The following is a 20,957-nucleotide window of genomic DNA, read 5'->3' on the forward strand; positions in this document are numbered from 1 at the left end:
GTTGTGCCAGAAGCGGTTTGGTCCTGCTGGCCACATGACCCGGAAAGCTGTCTACAGACAAAGGCTGGCTCCCTCGGTCTGAAAAGCGAGATGAGCACGGCACCCCATAGTCGCCTTTGACTGGACTTAACAGTTTGGACCTTAACTGGACCTTGAAGTGGGGTCTTCTTATGTGAACAAGGGAAAGCAGCGTAAAACTGATGAGATACATGTGGCCAGGCAAGGCTTCTCCTGCTGGCGTCTGCAACTTTCTGCTGCCATTGGATATGTTTTTATGGATTGGACATGTTCTTGGCGACATGTCCTACAGGGCCTTGAATCAGCTATCCCGGCAATAAATAAGTACATAAGCAGACAAAGCCTTATTTAATATAGCTGATCTGCTAAACAGAAGGTTACGCAGATTAAGCTCCTTGATTAAATTATGTATGGTAATTTGTATTAAAAGAATGATGCATGACTTTTGCACTGTTAGGATTATTAGAATGTTTAAATCCTTGTGCCAATGCATAATAAATCCTTCAGTAGTTATTTATTGAAGGGTGGTGGTTGTTTTACCGAAACCACTGAATACTAAAATCAGGATATTATGCATGATTTCCAACATTAGTCACGTTCAGTGACATCAGTTGTATCCAATTAAGTTTTACTCTGCTGAAATTATTAGGCCTAAATTAGTCCTGCTCGTTTTTCCAATGGGTCTACATTGAGTATAACCAAGACTGAATCGCAACCTAAATGATTTTGTAATTGCTATAATCGAAAGTAACTTTAAGTTGCGTTTTAAAAAACAAACAAAAACCCACACATTTTCATTTGATCTTTGCCGGTTCAGCAGATCAGTGTTCCCATATTTTTCTCTTTCTCTGGCTTGACTTATAAGTTATTATATTCACTAGGTATCACTGTGATGTTCAGTGGAACTTTAGAAGACAAACAAGCACAGTGCACTACAGCAGCAGAACAGACTGACTTTGGTTTTCTGCCCGTTGTGAAGTATGAAGGCGTTGCCAGGGGGTAATTCAATGGAGTGAGATCTATGCACGCAGACTTGCTTTGCCTCTGTGGGAATTGCATCAGGCTCTGTGTGCGGCATCCCACATAAAGTTTCAGGGAAAGATTTTCAGAAGAATTTTGTATCTTTGAAAGACGTGAGATAGGGGGAGAAAAGAAAGCAGCAAAAGCCAGCTTGCCATGCATTTCTTGAAAAGTGAGTAAACTTTTGGAAGTAGAGCTAAAGAAGTCAATGAGTTCAGATTACTCTTGCAACAAGGCCTTCACAGAAAAACTCAAACGGAAGTCAAACTGCAAAACTCCAGCACTATAGTTATCTTTTAATAAAAATGCAAGAGTGTGATTGTTTGCTTGTGATTGGCTGTGGTGATCTTTGTTTTCGTGTGTGAGTGAGGTGGGTGGGTGTTTTGGATCAGGTTAGCCATATTGATTTGTATGCTGTTGGTGGATTATTGTCATTGCCCTGTTGGGCTGTGTGTGTGATAAAGGGGAGCCATACCGGGGTGAAGGCGTCTTCTTCTGTTTGTCCCCGTGTCAGTTTCAGTTTATTAGTTAATTTTTCTAGTAGGGCTGTTTCCCATACTATTTGGTACCATTGGTCCATACTTACTCCTGACAGGTCTCTCCAGTGTCTGGCTATGATGCTTCTGGCTGCTGAGAGTAGGTGGGTTATGAGTTCTTTGTGGTGTAAATGGGCATTGCTGTCTTGGAAAATGTTTAGTAGGGCCAATTCTGGGGTGATGTCTATTACTTGCTTAGTTATTTTACATATTTCTTGTATGGCTGTTGTCCAGAATAGTTGGATTTTGGGACACTCCCACCACATGTGGAGGTATGTGCCTGTGGAGGTGCACCCTCTCCAGCATTTTGGTGAGGTTCCTGGGTGTATTAGTGCTAGTTTCCTTGGTGTTAGGTACCACCTGTAGGTGAGTTTCAGTGTGAGTTCTTTTCTTTTCGTTGATATGGATTTAAAGGGGGGTTTAGACCACATTCTGGTCCATTGAGTGGGGTTAATCTCATAGCCTATGTCACTCTCCCATTGTTTTTTGATTGCATCTAGGGGATTTGCGGGATTTTGGAGTAGTATTTTGTATATTGCGGATACCGTCCCTTTACCGTTTCCCTTTGTTGTCAGGAGGAGGTTTTCGAAGGTTGTCAGGGGCCTAGTTGCTGCTGATTTTACTGTTGGGTTGCTTAAGAGGGCATGTAGTTGGTGTTGTGTTAACCAGGGCATTTGGGTGTCTTCTAGTTTGTCTTGTATTTCTTGTGTTGACAAAGGTTTGTTATTTTTATAAAAGTCTATTAGGCGGTATACCCTAGGCCAACCCCAACCTCTCTCACCACCAAAGGAACACAAGTGAACAACACAAACAACGCTGACCCCAAACTCTACATACATTAAACATAATAGAAACACCGCCACCCGACCCCACCCCCTTCCATTTTCCCTCTCTCCACCCCCTCTTTTCTTTTTTCTTTTCTTCTCCCCCTAATGCCTCAACAAATGAAATGGATTTGTAAAAATGTTACATGGAAAAACAACAACCAGGCTTTACACTTACTTCTGTAAAACAAGAAAATCCTTAATAAAATATCAATATTAAAAAATAAATAAAAATGCAAGAGTGCACAAAATTAGGAAAGTGAAAATTAGACACCTTGTGCTTCTATTACTTATTACTATTCAAGCGATAGCCTTCCCAAGTAAATCGTTCTGGAGCTCAACTCTGTATAAAATCACACTCTCACTTGGAAAACGTCCCTTATCTAATATGTTAAGATCAGTTGTACAAGTTACCTATGCTGAGAGACTATGTATGCTCTATTTAATCATGCTTCAGAACTTTACCTTTGCTCAGAAAAGAAATGAACTTGGCTTTTTTTTCTTTGGGGGGGGTGATATTGTTCCAAACAGTTCTTTTCGGTGTTACTGTGTGTGATGGGATGAAGAGCTGCTTGTGTGTAAATTGCAAGTCCCTCAGAGTTTGAACAGGTTCTCAAACCTCTGCCTGTGACGGAGCCCCTCCAGCATGGCTGCGTCAATCGCTAGCAGAATCCGAAAGTGGTTGCTTTCGGAAACGTTTCCAACATAAAAGCTCCTTAACGGAAACACGTCTTCTGGACTCTCTGCGTGACAGTTTCCGGCGAGGAACAGGTGTCCCTATAGGAGGTCCTGAGACCTCCCCACTGTTTTCGCTGGAAGCATCTCTGAGCCATTCCTCCGACTCTCCTTCCCTTGACGTTCCTGTTCGCCCCCTACTGGTTCCCTCTTCAGGTGTTACGTCTCTCTCTACCTCAGAGAGCCTTGGCACCTCCTGTCCTGCCGATGGCAGTTCCCTGACATCCACCTCCCCTCCAGGGCCCCCTTCACCCCCTCCCGTCTCCTCCCCTACGGGTTGTGAGGAGGTAAAACCCCGGAAAGAACCTTCCTCATCGTCTGAAGTTTCGAACACCTTTCTCCACTTGTTGTGGTTCCTAGTCTCTCGGTACTCCTCGTCATCTGAGTCCGTTCCTTCTTCCAACTCCGACTCCGCGAATCCTTCCAGTTCCTCTTCCTCGTCTGTGGTGCCGAAATACTCCCTCCTAAACCTTGCTACCGGCTGTGGTTTCCTCGGGAATCTTTGGTGGAACGTTTCTGTTAAAACCTCGTCATTGACCTCCTCTGCAGTCACCCAGGTGTTTTCTGACTCCGGTTCCCCTTCCCACACCACTAAATACTCCACCTGATTGCCCTTCCACCTGGAATCGAGGATTTCCGCTACATGGTTACTGCTTTCCCTCTCTTCCAAGACCGGTCCCCTGGTGTGCTCCCCTTCACCTCCCCCCTTGTACGGTGACAGTAACGACCTGTGGAACACTGGGTGCAATTTCATGTGGCTGGGTAACCGGAGTTTGAAAGCCACTGGGTTGACCTGCTGAATGACCTCAAAGGGTCCCAATCTCTTGGGTCTTAATTTTTTACAACCCCCTTTGAACGGCAACCCTTGGGTGGACAGCCACACCTGATTCCCCACCCTTATTGTTTCACCTTCCCTTCTGTTCTTGTCTGCCTGCTTCTTATATTGTGCCTTGGCCCTTTCTAAGTTGAGCTGAAGCTGACGATGGATCGCTTCCATCTCTTCTACAAAATGTTCGGCCGCTGGGACGCTCCATCTCTCGCCTCCCTCCCCTGGAAATGCCCTGGGGTGACACCCGTAATTGGCCAAAAAGGGGCTCATTCCTGTGGACACATGCTCCGCATTGTTGTAGGCAAATTCTGCCAGCGCCAGCTTTTCGACCCAATCATTCTCTCTGTCATTGACATAACACCTCAGATATTGTTGGAGGATGCCATTTGCTCTTTCCGCCTGCCCGTTGGTTTCAGGGTGCCGGGCAGTCGAAAAATTGACTTCCACGTGCAGCAAGCTCATGAGCTTCCTCCAGAATCTGGAAGTAAATTGTTTGCCGCGGTCTGAGATCACCCTCAAGGGGGCGCCGTGCAGCCGGAAGATGTGTTCTACAAACAACTTCGCTGTTTCTTCCGCTGTGACTGCATGTGAACATGCTACAAAGTGGCACATCTTAGTTAACAGGTCCACTACTACCATAATGGCCGTTTTCCCCTTGGATTTGGGCAGATCCGTCATAAAATCTATTGATACCGCCTCCCAAGGCCGTTCTGGCGTGGGTAATGGTTCTAATAACCCTGCCGGCGCCCTTCTTTCCCCCTTGGCCCTCTGGCATTGGTCACACCCTCTTACATACTCCTTTACATCTTCCCTCACCTTGGGCCACCAAAATTCCCTGGTGACCATCCACATGGTCTTGTGTTGTCCAAAATGTCCCGCCGTGGGACTATCATGCAACTGCTTGAGTACCCTCCCTCTCAATTCACCTTCTGGTATATACAGTGCCCCTTTGTAATACAATGCCCCGTTTCTTTCCTCAAAACCCTCCGGGCTCTCACCCTCTCCCCTGAGACCTCTGAGTTTATTTTGGGCATATTCGTCATTTTCCGTTTCCTCTACCAGTTCTCGTCTCCCCACCAGCGCCGCCCCACACACCCAGCGGTCCTCAGGAATGACATGTCTTTCTTCAATTGCCCCCTCCCCCTCCAAATACTCTGGTTTGCGTGAGAGAGCGTCCGCCCTGACGTTCTCTGGGCCTGGTACATAACAAATCTCGAAGTGGAATTTGGAAAATTCCTGTGCCCATCTCACTTGTCGTTGGTTGAGTACTCGAGCTGTTCTCCAATACTCCAAATTCTTGTGGTCGGTGCACACTTGCACCTTGTGTTGTGCCCCAATCAATAAATGTCTCCACCTCCGGAACGCTTCGTGAATGGCGAGTAGTTCCCTGTCATACACCGTGTAGTTCCGCTCGGACTTATTCAGCTTCCTTGAGAAAAAGGCACACGGTCTCCACTCCGCCGTATTTCTTCCCGGCTGAAGAAGTACCGCCCCTACCGCTCTGTCTGACGCGTCTGTTTCCACTCTCATGGGCTTCTGTAGGTCCACATGCAGAAGTTGTTCTTCCGAGGCGAAAGCCCTTTTCAGTTCTTCAAAAGCTCGTTCTGCCTCCGCCGTCCAAACAAATTTCTTCTTGCTACTGAGGCAGTCGGTGATGGGCGTCGTCAAGTGTGCAAAGTTCTTAATGAACTTCCGATAAAAGTTCCCAAACCCCAGGAATCTTTGCACATCCTTCTTGGTCTTCGGTGTCTTCCATTCCAGCACCGCCTGGACCTTGCCTGGATCCATGGCCAATCCTTTGTCTGACAAGCGGTACCCCAGGAATTCCACCTCCTTGGCATGAAACTGGCACTTCTCCAGTTTCACCCACAGCTGATTGGCTTGCAGCCGGCCCAACACTTCTCTCATGTCCCTCACATGCTGCTCTTCATCTTCGGAATACACCAACACGTCATCCAAAAAGGCCACACAATTCTTGTAAAGTAACGGTCCCAAGACGTGATTGATAAAACTTTGAAAGCATGCGGAGCCGGCTTGGAGACCGAAGGGCATTACGAGGTATTCAAATGCTCCCAAAGGGGTGAACATGGTGGTCTTCCATTCATCCCCCTTCCTTATGCGTATCAGATTGTACGCCCCCCGCAGGTCCAGTTTTGTAAAAATCTTCCCCTTCCTCACCCTGGTCAGAATGTCATCAATTCGGGGCATAGGAAAAGCCAGGGGTTCCGACACGGCATTTAGGGCCCTGAAGTCAACTACAAGCCTCGGCTTATCTGTGTTTTTTTTGTCCACAAAAAACACTGGGCTGCCCCCCACCGCTCGGGACTCTCTGATGAAACCTCGCTTCAGGTTTTTGTCAATGAACTCCCTCAGCTCCTGCATCTCCCTGTCTGACATGGCGTACAGCTTGCCCACTGGGAGTTGAGCCCCAGGGAGTAGGTTGATTTGACAGTCAAAGGGTCTATGCGGCGGCAGTTTGTCCGCTTCTCTTTCGCTAAATACGTTGCTCAGATCTGCATATTGCGGAGGCACCTCCCCTTTATTCATTACCTCCATCCCAGCTAGGGTGAGCCTGGCTCCCCCTGGATCCTTCCCCTGCTTGCAGTGTTCTAGGCAATGCGCTGACCCAAAGGAGACCACCCTCTGATGGCAGCCCACTAGAGGATCGTGTAGTGCCAGCCAGCTCATCCCCAAAATGATGGGAGCTCCTCCCAAGGTGGCCACATTAAACGCTATCCTCTCGGTGTGCCTTGCCACCCTCATTATCATGGGGACTGTCTGTTGGTTCACTTCTCCTCCCAACAACTCTCTGCCGTCAATCGTGGTCACCTGCAGGGGTTTACTTAAGGGGAGGGTTTGTATTTGGTGCTCCGCTGCGAACTCCTTACTCATGAAATTACAGGAGCTGCCTGAGTCCAGAAGGGCCTTGATCTGTAGGGGGTGTCCGTTTGGCAGCTCTAGCAACACCTCTATCACTAGAGCAGGTCTGGGAGGTTCTGGTGAGGGCACTTTCACTGCTTTTGAGCCTGGCTGCTGTGCCCCGACGGCAGCCAGGCGTTGGCTTTTACTTGCTCCTTGCTTTCCTCCTCCTCTCCCCCAACAGCTCCTGCCATGCCTTGCCATTCCTTTCTCCGTGGACAGACTCTGGCAAAGTGTCCTGGCTGTTGGCAGAGATAACATTTCTTGGCGCTCTTTCCCTCCTTCTTCCGCCCTTCACCGATGTTTGAAACTGCGCGCGCCCGCGCTGTTCCCACTTCCATCGGCTCTGCCGGCGGGAAAGGCTGCTCTGGAATGTCTGGAATGCGGAGCTCCCTCCAACGTTCTCCTTTCCCCTCCCGCTTCTCCAAAGCCCTCGCTTCCTGGCGCGCTCCTATGGCCAGCGCAGATTTAGTCAGCTGGTCCATAGACTCCGCTCTGGGGGTCCGGGAAAGTTCATCTTTTAAGGACGAAGAGAGTCCTTCTTCGAAAAGCATCTGAATGGGCTCCGCAGACAGGTCCCACCCCAATCTATGAATCAACATAGTGAACTCAGTCCAGTACTCACGGACAGTCCGGTTCCCCTGTTTGCAAGCCATTAACTGCCTTCGCACCCCGCCCTGCTCAATGTCGCTGGAAAACATCAGGTCCATGGCAAGAAAAAACTTCCTTGTGTCCTTTAGGATCTCATTATTTGCTGCCATCAAGGGTCTAACCCAGTCCTTCGCCCCTGATTCGAGATGGCTAATTACAAAAGCCACTCGCGATTCCTCATCAGGGAAGTCATCAAATTGCAGATTGAGAGCGTATTGCATCTCTGTCCTAAAAGCATGATAGTTTCTGGGGTCCCCCCCAAATTTCTGCACCAATCCTGGCATCTTTCTGGTGAGCGGGGTGGCTTTCTCCTTCCCCCTCTCTGCATCCTTCCCCCTCCTCTCTTCCAGCCTCGCCGTCTGCAAGGCAAGCTGGATTTCCAACGTCCTATACCTTTCTTCCAGGCTCGGACCTCCTCCAGCTGCCCCTGCTTCTCCGGTTCCTGCTGGTTCGCTCATGATGCCTCTCCCTGGCACAAGCTAGCTTTCGGTGACTTTCGGATTGCTGTGATGGGATGAAGAGCTGCTTGTGTGTAAATTGCAAGTCCCTCAGAGTTTGAACAGGTTCTCAAACCTCTGCCTGTGACGGAGCCCCTCCAGCATGGCTGCGTCAATCGCTAGCAGAATCCGAAAGTGGTTGCTTTCGGAAACGTTTCCAACATAAAAGCTCCTTAACGGAAACACGTCTTCTGGACTCTCTGCGTGACAGTTTCCGGCGAGGAACAGGTGTCCCTATAGGAGGTCCTGAGACCTCCCCACTGTTTTCGCTGGAAGCATCTCTGAGCCATTCCTCCGACTCTCCTTCCCTTGACGTTCCTGTTCGCCCCCTACTGGTTCCCTCTTCAGGTGTTACGTCTCTCTCTACCTCAGAGAGCCTTGGCACCTCCTGTCCTGCCGATGGCAGTTCCCTGACACTGTGGTTTAATTTTTAATGTTCATTTTCTCATACTGCATTCTGTTTGCATTCTGCCTATCACTCTTATTATCTAAATGAACTGCTGCAGATAAATATGTTAAAATAGATAACTGATGTTGTTTCTCACCAGTTGCATGGTTCCCAAACCCAGATGAAGAAGAAGAAGAGGAGGAGGAGGAGGAGGAGGAGGAGGAGTTTGGATTTGATATCCCGCTTTATCACTACCCGAAGGAGTCTCAAAGCGGCTAACATTCTCCTTTCCCTTCCTCCCCCACAACAAACACTCTGTGAGGTGAGTGAGGCTGAGAGACTTCAGAGAAGTGTGACTAGCCCAAGGTAACCCAGCAGCTGCATGTGGAGGAGCGGGGAATCGAACCCAGTTCACCAGATTACGAGTCCACCGCTCTTAACCACTACACCACACTGGCTCTCTGGAGATGCTACTTCAAAGTACTGGAGATGCTACTTCAAAGTAAGTGATTCAGAAAATGAGATGCTACAGAGATGACAGTGTGCTGCCTGACTTCTTTTGGAAACTCTTTCAATGAACTCCCCCAGCGTAGATCGTAAGCTGGGCTCAGACTTTCCTAAATTTCAGGCATGATGGAGAACTGCTTCCCTGCCATCCATTAACTCTCAGGGCTCATCCACACTTATCTCTCTCTCTCTCTCTCTCTCTCTCTCTCTCTCTCTGTATTTCTAGGTACAGGTCCACACTATAAAACTCCCTGTCCAAGCCCTTTTCCCCCTACCCTGGCACTTTCCCTGCAAAAAAAAAACACACACCATGTCTCTGCAGAAAAAACAAAATCCTGCTTGTTCTGGTTCAGCGTTAAAGAGCTGGCTTTCCTAGGAAAAGTGGTGGGGAAGGTGGAAATGACTAGACATGAATCAGGAAATTGCTGACCTCTACCTAGAAAGTGTAGGGCAAAATGTAAACATGGGTGAGCCCTCAGTAGACAACTTCCAGCAGCATTTGCCCTGCATGTTTTATTTCTTCTGATCATACTCAGATTGCCACTGGAGAGACTGTAAAATGGCTCCTTGTGCTTTCCAGCTTATTGACTTGAGAACTCTGTTTGTAGACCCTTGATATTCTGTAAATTTGTTGAATTTACAACACAATGAAAGAATCAGCTTAACGAGGCAAATGCTGAGAGGCATTCAACACCGCATTTTATGTTTCAGGTTGATTAATTTTCCAGAACAGCACCAAAAAAAAAGGGTTTGGGACCCATGGTGCCATTGTGGAGATAAGAAAACAATTTTCTATCTTGCACTTAAAAAGCTGGAGTTGTTCAAAGCACCAACAAAATTTATTTAGTTAATTACACAAAGTCAGATGATTAAGACTTATGTCAGGCTTAAAACAGATAACATTGATATTTCAAATAGCTGCATTGTAACTTCATGGAACATTTTAGCTCCTGGTTAACATTCCCTACAATTTATTGGCATGCCATGTAAGAACAGAAATGTTCATTGGATCATCCCAAGAGAACCTTCTCTTTAGCATATAGCCATTTCTATACATATTTAAGTAGACCCCTTGAAGAGATTCATCGAAATGCTGAGCACCACTCTGTTATAATTCAAACCAAATTTTGGCAGCATATTTTATAGCACAACAATATGGGGGAGAAGGCAGCATACAAAAGGAAAATAGATTACTTTAGTTAAGGAGCCTTGGGTTTTTGCCTTGTGAATGAAACTTCTGGAATTTGTTTCTGAAAAACAGAACTGTGCTTCGAATGCAGTGTGTCAGCAGCCACAAAAAGCCATACAGTATATGTAAATTTTTCTCAACACAGAAAGACGCAGAATATGAGGACATGATCATTTGAAAAATGCAATTATTTCTTTTCGCTTGAGCAGAGCACCTTTAACAGATGATGACTGGGATCCTAAGTAGTATTTTAAATGTGCCCAAGGACTTGAGCCCAGAGGGATTTTGTGACTGCTACTTGGGACAGCTGTTCGCCATCTTATCTTCATCTGTCAGACAAGGAGGTTTGTTCAATTTCGCCTTCATTTCAGGCGGCGCAAGTTTATTTCACCCAATTTCAGGTGCTCCCCTCTGTGTAACATAGCCCAGTGTTCAGTAGGTTGACCCCACAATCTGAAAAAAAGCTTTTCAGTCGCCACTTGGGGGGGGGGGAGAGAGAAATACAGTTGTTGAACGCAATCTGTCCCAGAAGACTGTTCGACTTCCAAAACGTTCAACAATCGAGGCGCAGTTGGCGGCTGGCAATTTTTTTTTTTTTTAAATGGAGAAACACACCTCAGAAGCTGTTCAACTTCCGAGGCGCATTTGAAAATGGAAGCATTCACTTCTGGGTTGTTGGTGGTCGGCTTACGAAGAATTTGACAGCCAAGGTTCCACTGTACCTGTTTTACAAGCTGTCTTCCACTCGTGCTACTTTGGAGACAACCCAAGGCCACTGAGGTAATTCTTGGGCCCTTTTCACAGAGCCTAGGGATTGCCGATCAGAAGGTCGACGGTTCAAATCCCTGTGACGGGGTGAGCTCCCATTGTTCAGTCCCAGCTCCTGCCAACCTAGCAATTCAAAAGCCCATCAAAGTGCAAGTAGATAAATAGGTACCACTCTGGTGGGAAGGTAAACAGCATTTCCATGTGCTGCTCTAGTTCTCCAGAAGTGGCTTAGTCATGCTGGCCACTTGACCCGGAAGCTGTCTGTGGACAAACGTCAGCTCCCTCGGCCCATAGAGAGAGATGAGCGCCGCAACCCCAGAGTCGTTTGCAACTGGACCTAATGGTCAGGGGTGCCTTTACCTTTACTTTTTACATCCTCTAGACAGCAATAGTTTTAAGCGAGGTTTCTGCCAAGTCATATACACACACATATTTATCTCCATATCCTCATGTCCTTTATTCATACTTATTTGTGGCTCTACTAATTTGCTAGTTTCCTGCTCCCAGTCTCTCCACACTGGTATTGATTTTATGCCACACCAACCCCCAGAAAACAAAATGGAGCAGCCCTTGGGCTCATGACAATACTAAGCAAACTGAAACCCTTTGGATCATGACAGAGCAAAAGCTTCTTTTTGTGTTTAAGTTGTTATACACTCTGGCAAGCCACTACAACTTTCAAAGGAATACTGGGAGTACCTTTACTTTACCTACAATTTTATTGCTGACTCAGGCATCCTCACTTCACCGTTAGGAACTGTGGAAATGAGGTTATGTCATGCAATACAATGCTATGGCGACATCAGCAGTCTCATTTCCCTCGAAATTACAGACCACTGTTTGTCATTGCACCAAGAAATCACTTAAAATACCATTAACAGGGAGACTCTGGTAACAAAACCAGCTTTCTAAGAAAACAAGTTCTTCAGAAGAAAAAAGAAAAAAGCAATCTTTTGCTATAGCAATGAAATAAGGCCCACGTGGATGAAGAAAGGAGGGGGGGGGATCAACCGAGTTCTTCATGCATTTTGCAAAGAGACTTCACAAGAGTCTATTTGCCCTTTTTATGTGAGAATGCTTTATGTGACAAAGAATCAATAACTTCTGAAGAAATACCAGGAGGTAGAACTTTTTGCTGCTACCAAGTGCCTGCATTAAAAAAAAAAACCAACTTACTAACAGCATTATATTTACCGTACTTTTCCGTCTATAAGACGGGACACGGGTGGTGCTGTGGGTTAAACCACAGAGCCTAGGATTTGCTGATCAGAAGGCTGGCAGTTCGAATCCCCGTGACGGGGTGAGCTCCCATTGCTCGGTCCCAGCTCCTGCCAACCTAGCAGTTCGAAAGCACGTCAAAGTGCAAGTAGATAAATAGGTACCACTCTGGCAGGAAGGTAAACGGCGTTTCCGTGTGCTGCTCTGGTTCGCCAGAAGCGGCTTACTCATGCTGGCCACATGACCCGGAAGCTGTACGCCGGCTCCCTCGGCCAGCAAAGTGAGATGAGCGCTGCAACCCCAGAGTCGGCCACGACTGGACCTAATGCTCAGAGGTCCCTTTACCTTTACTTTATGTATAAGATGCCCCCTATTTTGGGGGATTGACATTTCAGAAAATGGAGGGAGATGGCAAAAAGTTGCTGCGCTTTTTGGGGGGGAGGATTGCCCAGAGTTGTTTAGGGAGGAACGCTGAAAATCACTCACCCAGACGCATCGCTAAACCCACCTCCCATCTGTCCCCTCAGCAGCAGAAGCTGCAAATCGCCCACCCAATTGCCACAGTGTTGGCCAATCAACGACACCCATTGATGCAGCAACCAATAACACACACAATAGCTGCTGACAGCCACGGCAGCAACCAATCAAACATCCACTACCCATGTATAAGACGACCCCCACTTTTTAGCATGATTTTTAGGGGGGAAACCTAGTCTTTTACATGGAAAGTATGGTATATATAATGAAATCTTGGTATGACTGTATGGAACAGGCTTCCCTCCAGATGTTTTGAAGTATAACTCATACCAGCCCTACCCAGCCTTTCCAATAAATTGGGAGCATGGGAGTTATAGTCCAAATATCTGGAGTGACCAGGGTGGGGAAGCCTAGCACGGAATTTCGTTTAGCACACTCAGCAGAAATCTAGCTACCATGGACATTAAAATAGAAGCATAAAGGATCAAATAGCACACAAAGTATTTTGAAAACAACTGATAAAATCAACAACAAAGCATCCACACACCTTGAATACTCAGCAAAGGGTTTGACCCTCAAAGATCATTACCCGTTTTGTAGATGCCGAGGGTTTAATTACAGCTTATTGAAAATAGAAATTGGTTCGGTTTATTGATTCTACTGACCGGTTTTTATCTGCTCTCTTTTTAACTGAAGTTTTCCTATATGTTTTTTTATGGTGGTTTTTATTATGTTACTTTAGCTCAGGGGTCGGCAAACTAAGGTCCGCGAGCCGGATCAGGCCCAATTGTTTTCAGGATCTGGCCCACAAGCTGTCTGTGGATGGGTGTGGGGATTCTGTTCGTTCGGGCTGCGCCATTCCCCCCCTGCACCATTCCATTTCCCCCTCCTTCTCCCTCACACACACAGCAGCGGCGCCTCCTCCCTCCCTCCTCCTGGCTTCTCCCTGCCCTGCCTAGAGGAGGAAGGGAGCTGGGCTGAGCTGGCTGAGCACCATTTTAAGCAGCCCCTCCCTGGAGCCAGCCCTTTCATGCCGCTCATCTTCCCTCCACCGCTATCACCCTGGTGCTCCTGTGAGCCAGAGAGCGGAGCAGATGAGCTACCTCTGCCTACCCACAAGAAGCAGCAGTGGCCCTGGTGGTGGTGGTGGTGGCGGCCTCTGTGAAGGTAAGTGTAGTGGCTGGGGGTGGGGGGAGGACTACTTGCCCCCCTCGCCTCTTCTTCCAGCTCCCCCCCCCCGGTGCCACTTCTCCAGCCCGCCACAAGGTCTGAGGGACAGTGGACCGGCCCGCAGCTAAAAAAAAAAAAATGCTGACCCTTGCTTTAGCTTGTCACACACCTTGGGTGATATTGGGAGAAAGGGGATACACTAAATATACCAAATAAATGAAAATGATAGCTATAAATATATATATTTAAATGTGCCTGCTTTCATAAATCGGTAATGCTGAGGTCTATTGAGTTTGACCTCACATTTATATGACATGAATTCCACCTCAAGAGGCTCAGTATAACTAATGCCAAGGCACAGAGTCACTTTATATTACTTATTAATAATTATTTGACTTGAGTTAGTTTGGAACTAGACTCCAAAATAATAACCTTAAGCAATGATGACTCCTACAGTTTTATCTACATTCCCTATTCTTAGCTCCAAAAGTGGTTCTGCATATGTTATCCCTCTCCCCAGCTGCTTTAGAAAAGTACCTATGACCTTATATCATAAGATCAGAGGTAGGTTTAGGGAAGATTGCCCACACTGGGCACTGAGCTGAGAGGGTACCAAAGGGGGCAGCCCCACAGAACAGAAGGCAAGAGGTGGGGTGGGCATCACACAGGGTACCGCTGAAATTTTAATACCCAAAATCTGCCATTGATAAGTCATGGGAAGTACAATTAATTAGAAATAAGACATTATATTAACTGGAAATGATATAGGGATACTCTAGAGACCCAACCTCTACTAAGTTTACACCCCATCATGAATTCCTCTTTGTTAGCTTATTAACAGCCATACACAACTTCTGAAGGGTCAAATCAAAAGCATGAACTGGAAATATACTTTATTTCTCCAATAATTATTGAGCAGCTGCTGGCCAGACTGAGGCTAATAAATCAAATGAGCACAGAAATGGCCACACAGCAGCAGTCAATCAGTTTTTCTTACATTTAGTAAATTGCCTTGGTATATATGTGGAAAGAGCTTAATAAGCAATGGAAAATGGACAAAAAAAAACCTAGAGCAAGATGATCTACAAAACCTGTAACAAAATTAGCTGCAAAGCTTGACTTAAAACTTCTACAAAGGGAGGTTTAAAGAAAACTGTGTTGAAACCATCCTCCTAAACGAATAAAACTCAGGAAGGTCCCTTAAATTTTTGTGATCTCTCAAGGCCTCCGCAGCTATGTCAGGAGCTGTAAATTCAAGGCTATTGTCCTAATTTGACATCTTCTGTTTATGGAGCAATGAATCTCATCGAGGTCAATCTTTGCTCACTACATTACTAACAGTCAATAGTGCATGTGAATTGTGGAGTATTTGCACAGTGCTTGTGTCCTTTTCTTCAGCTGAAATGTGTGCTTTTTTTTACAAGACAAACATGAAAGGCATCAGTCACCTTGTCGTAAATGGGCAGCCAAACCCCAGAGGTTGCATCTCTATCAGCGGCAATGAGGCACAAAATGATGGCTGCAAACTAGGCATTGATCTCCATCAGTCCAGGCAACAAAACCTCTCCCTAATACAACTCCATGGACACAAGCGAACTGCCTCCTCACACTGTCTATGGATGTAGCTTGAAACTATCCCAGCTTGCAAAAGCTAAAGCCTTTATCTGATCGCATAGCTAGGAAAACAATATAACGGTTGTAACGAGAAACATTTATGATTTTATTTTAGGTGATCTCTGTCAGCTACTGCCAGGCTTGGTGAGTCCCTTGCTCACAAAACAATTACCCAGTTGACCTCTACCCACAATCAATCATCTACCAAACCCAAAAGTGCCCACCCTGTTTTATCCCCAATATTTGTACTCAGCTCCAAATAAAAGTCGCAAAATCCAATGCTTTCCATTCAAACATTCTAAACTACTTAAGAGAACCAAGAAGGGATGGAGGAAATAAGAGGGTTTGGGGCTCCTTCCACATTTGGACTCCTTAGCTTTGCCAAGACATCATTCTTCAATTCTCAGCTGCAAGCAAAATTACAGTGGCGGTTTTGGAGCAGGAATTGGGATGTGTTTGAGGCAGAGAATTTGATTCAGATTGCATTTAAATGCACATCTACTCAATTCGCACTTCCTGAGACAATATGTGAACCAAACTGCAGTTGTCTTTTGAAATTTGCACTTATCTCAATTTTGCAATGCCGCTCTACAACCAAATAACATGTACAAAACTGCAAATACTTGGTAATGTCTGCATAAAAACATATATTTTTGTGAAAACAGCATACAAACATGCATTATGTTAGGGGAAATCGGTTGCAAATTTGTGTACAGTGGTACCTCGCAAGACGAATGCCTTGGAAAACGAAAAACTCGCAAGACGAAAGAGTTTTTCGTTTTCTGAGTTGCTTCGCAAGACGGATTTCCCTATAGGCTTGCTTCGCAAGACGAAATGTCTTGCGCCTTTTTTTAAAAACCGCCAATGCATTCCTACGGGAAACCGTCAATACACAGTGGTGCTTCGCAAGACGAAAAAACTCGTAGAACGAAAAAACTCTCAGAACGAATTAATTTTGTCTTGCGAGGCACCACTGTATTTCACATACTATATGTGTTTATTGTGAGACATTCATTCTAAAAAGCAGACAACTGTTCATGAGGACTTCATAAGAAAAGAAATTTTCCAACAGATAAGCCTGCATTTAATATATTGTGCTTAATCTCAAGACCAGCAATGTCTGTCTACGTAAGTTGAAGGGGGGAAATGGAAATGTTTCCTTCTCCCCTTCTCCCAAGCCTTCTCTGACTTTGATGGAGTCACGCAACTCATGTGTGTTGTTTTCCAAGGCTGAGACGGGAAAATCCAGTACACGACCTTTATCTGTCTTCTAAGTCCAATGGCTCCACCCAAGTTAATTACAACTTGGGAGAAGCAGAGAAGAAGTTGCATGAGTTTCCCAGAGCTTTGCAAAATATAGGTGTTAATGACTATAACAACAGCAACAAATTTCCAGTACTTGTATTTCAACATTACAAGGAAGCTATGGTGCTACAGTGATTGTCCTTTTCTTTGGTTTGAAAAATATACAGTGGTACCTTGGGTTAAGTACTTAATTCGTTCCAGAGGTCCATATTTAACCTGAAACTGTTCTTAACCTGAAGCACCACTTTATCTAATGGGGCCTCCCACTGCTGCCATGCCGCCGGAGCACAATTTCTGTTCTCATCCTGAAGCAAAGTTCTTAACCTGAAGCACTATTTCAGGGTTAGCGGAGTCTATAACCTGAAGCATGTGTAACCTGAAGCATATGTAACCTGAGGTACCACTGTAATGAGTTGTTGGATGGTACAGAAGAAACATGGGGGGCATTGAAAATAAAGGGTTGGTGAGAAATCAACTAGATGCCAGCTGAGGAAAAATGTGTTTTCAGCCTTATCTTTTGAACTCAGATTTTTTTCCCTCAATGAAGAGCAGGGGTTGGGGAATTAAAGGCCTAATTATGGATATTATAATAATGGCCATGAATTCAGTTCAGTTCAGCATTTTAAGCAGACTTTTCCGTCACAGGAAAAACAACAACCTTCAATATACATATATAGAAGTTTCTTCTCACAAGTTTCAACCTCTTTGTTTTATGAGAGAAGAGCCTTGCTAGTCCAATTTGTAACATTTCCCAAACAGATTTTAGTTAGGAATATAACCCGAAAACAGAGATTGATGGTCAAACTTTCAGGAAAAGTGGAGACAAACCAATAGGTGGTGTAGAAAACTTTTACCTGTAGATGGATTACAATCTGTTTAGAGGTCTATGGACACACAATGGATCAGCATGGGCAAAGAAGAGAGCAAATTTTAAAAACAAAACAAAACACAGAGTTGCAGAGGGGACTGGTATCTTCACAGGAACTGGAACACTTTATCTAGCATAGTAATTCACTCCCATACAGTTATGTAAGCCTTCAAGAAATAACAGCCAATGTGAGCTGTCGCCTAGCAACAGGAGAAGGTAGGCCTAGCGAAAAGAATGGCTAAGAAAGCCAAGAGTTTTTCTGTTCAGACAACTGAGGCACAGCCGGTTCAGAAGCTGCCATTTATTTCCATTCTGCGTGGACTTCAGAAAGACTGTCAGCACTCTGGCATGTGTCCCTTTTGCTCAACACCTCACTAAATGCCCAATTGTGGAGAACTGACCCCCCCAGAGCCTTTAAAGTAGAAAGACTGTCGTTCTGTTTGGATGTTATTGATGCTTCTCTGGACAACATAATGAGGGTGACAGATTCTCTTTGTTTCCAATTCTTTTTATTGATTTTCACGGTGACGGATTCTCACTACTTTGCAAGCAATCTCATGCACACACACAAACAGGTACACAAACCTTCCACAGCGAACTCTCAACGCATGGAGCAATCCCTGTGCCTATATAAGCTCATATAGGCATATTCCATGTTAAAGGTAAAGGGAACCCTGACCGTTAGGTCCAGTCACGGACGACTCTGAGGTTGTGGCGCTCATGTCGCTTTATTGGCCAAGGGAGCCGGCATACAGCTTCCGGGTCATGTGGCCAGCATGACTAAGCCGCTTCTGGAGAACCAGAGCAGCACACGGAAACACCATTTACCTTCCCGCCGGAGCGGTACCTATTTATCTACTTGCACTTTTGTGCTTTCGAACTGCTAGGTTGGCAGGAGCAGGGACAGAGCAACGGGAGCTCACCCCGGCGCAGGGATTCAAACTGCCGACCTTCTGATCGGCAAGCCCTAGGCTCTGTGGTTTAATTCATGTTACAGACATGCAAAGGAACGAAACATGTGAGTCTTCTGCCAACCCCACAGTCACATGCACATTAGGTAACGGTATAGGTAAAGGGATGCAGGTGGCGCTGAGCCTCTTGGGCTTGCCGATCAGAAGGTTGGCGGTTCGAATCCCCACGGCGGGGTGAGCTCCCGTTGCTCTGTCCCTGCTCCTGCCCACCTAGCAGTTTGAAAGCACATCAGTGCAAGTAGAAAAATTGGTACCGCTACGGTGGGAAAGTAAATGGCATTTCTGTGCACTCTGGTTTCCGTTATGGTGTCCTGTTGTGACAGAAGCAGTTTAGTCATGCTGGCCACATGACCCGGAAAGCTGTTTGCGGACAAACGCCAGCTCCTTCAGCCTGAAAAGCAAGATGAGCGCTGCCACCCCATAGTCACCTTTGACTGGACTGTTCAGGGGTCCTTTACCATTACCTTTACCTATGCACGTTAACTGAATGAATGGAAGAGCCCCAAACAACTGATGCATATTCTAGGTTCATCTGACTTGCAGCAGAGCTACCAGAGCACAAAACAGTAGCCAGAGCGGAGCCGTAAAATCAGAGTGTTGTCATTGCAAGCTGGCCAAACAAAAATAGTTGTCACCAAGGCACACACAGACCCCATACTCTGGCCCCCTGTTATTATCTCTGAAGTGCAGCATGAGATCAGGGGGAAATCTCCTGCTCTGGATAAAGATTGGAGCCATGGAGAAGGATTCTACTCCCACTTCAGAACTGAAGGCAGAAGAAGGAGCTTTGGCTTGCACAACCTCAGCTTCTGATCAAGTGCACATAGCACTCGTCAAGCATAGAGGCAAGACCATGAGTTTCTAGTCTCCTCCTCTAGTTCAAAGCTGGAGAGAAAAGTGCTTCAGCCTGCTCTGTCTGAAAGATGTTTTGATGAGTTTAAATCCTGTGATACAAAATGTGGAAGAGACTGCAATTGTGCCCAGAGGGCACAAAGCCAAAATGAATTCCAGGCGTTGGGTGAGCTTTGAAGTCTGAGGACGGGGCAGTGTACATCCCACCTCCTCTATAGCTTTCTGGTTCAGAAGACATCTCAGGCTCACTTCACTCACCAGTGTCTGGCCTCCCACTCACCATGGTAAAGTGAAAAATACTGTTGAACCCTAATTCTTGCAAGAAGGACCCCTTTACCACAAAAGTGCATCATTCTAAAACTGCAGTTTGGACTTGTGAATGGGGAAACAGCTGCCTTGTGACCACCAATAGAACCCAAAATCTGGCCTTTCCTACTGCCAGGGGTCAGGCAGAAGGTTTACACTTATGAATCATATTTGTGATTCATTCCAAAATTAAAAGTTAACAAGAGTAAAAAGTTAGTGTTATTGATATAAAAAAGTTATGGAAAAAAATGAGTCACCCATGAAATTTAATACATAATATTCTCCTGTCATTCTTTTAATTAAGACCATGATTTTGGATGGGCTACATAAATAGTATTCGCTTTTATACTAAGTAGAAAGCTGACCAAAATCTGAACTCTGGAGATACATGCTTCTACCATCAAGGCTACATGGAAACATCTGAGATACCATTTACTCATAATGGTAACATTTTTTCAAGAGGCTTTTTTAAACTTTCCATTTCATTTCTATTGGTGCTGATTCAATGTTTCTAGAACAGTAAAAAAAAAAAAAAGAATCTGATTAAAGGGCTAATTACATCTGCATGATCATCATTCAATGACAGTATAAAATGACGACATGCAATTGGGGAACAGCCAAGAAAGATCCAAAAGCATGGATCAAAACTTTCCTGTCATCCATACTGTTCCAAATACAATATTTTTTCTAAAGAAGAAAGTTCACACATCCATATATATGTAATTAAAAGAATGATATATCGTGTGTACCAGTCCTAAGATGGATCAGTTTCATTTACAGTTTTGTCTGACAAGGTCACAGCTATCATTTTTTTATATATATATATATATAAAGTTTTTTATTTATACAACAAGAAAGACAAACAAACAAACACCGAACACAAATACCAAACCATACACTAATCACAAAAACAACCATAGACACACAATACTCCTAGCAGACAATAAAACATCTATTGGTCTTAACACTAAAGACCCGACCTCCCGTCCATTCCATACTTCAAATTCATATTACTTATTGCCCATACACATTTTTTCTTATAATTAAACTTATTCTCATTAAATCTAATTTCTTATATCTACCTTACAACTATTACTGAAGTTCCTCAAATGCTGCAACAGAATTTAAACTACTATATTTATTTTTCAGCTATCATTTTAAATGTTCACATCGTGTGATGACTTCTAGCATTGCAGCACTTGTACTGCTCACATTAAAGGTAAAGGTAAAGGTACCCCTGCCCGTATGGGCAGTCTTGACGGACTCTAGGGTTGTGCGCTCATCTCACTCTATAG

The 20,957-nt window shown here is 45.3% G+C and overlaps 1 protein-coding gene across 8 annotated transcripts in view; it reads right to left on the bottom strand.

The window, feature by feature from the left end:
* GULP1 (GULP PTB domain containing engulfment adaptor 1) overlaps positions 1 to 20,957 on the bottom strand; it is a 192,707-nt gene that overhangs the window by 83,324 nt on the left and 88,426 nt on the right. Inside the window, exon 1 of one of the 8 annotated variants that reach the window (XM_083412312.1) lies at positions 17,520 to 17,718. The exons of 6 other annotated variants lie outside the window; for them this stretch is intronic. The gene's annotated coding sequence lies outside the window, so the exon portion shown is untranslated. Of the gene's footprint in view, positions 1 to 17,519; positions 17,719 to 20,957 lie in introns of those variants that run through there. One more of the 8 variants, XM_083412317.1, reaches the window with a different exon arrangement.

This window comes from Podarcis tiliguerta (genome assembly GCF_965153285.1).
Source record: "Podarcis tiliguerta genome assembly, chromosome: 1".
NCBI lineage: Eukaryota > Metazoa > Chordata > Lepidosauria > Squamata > Lacertidae > Podarcis > Podarcis tiliguerta.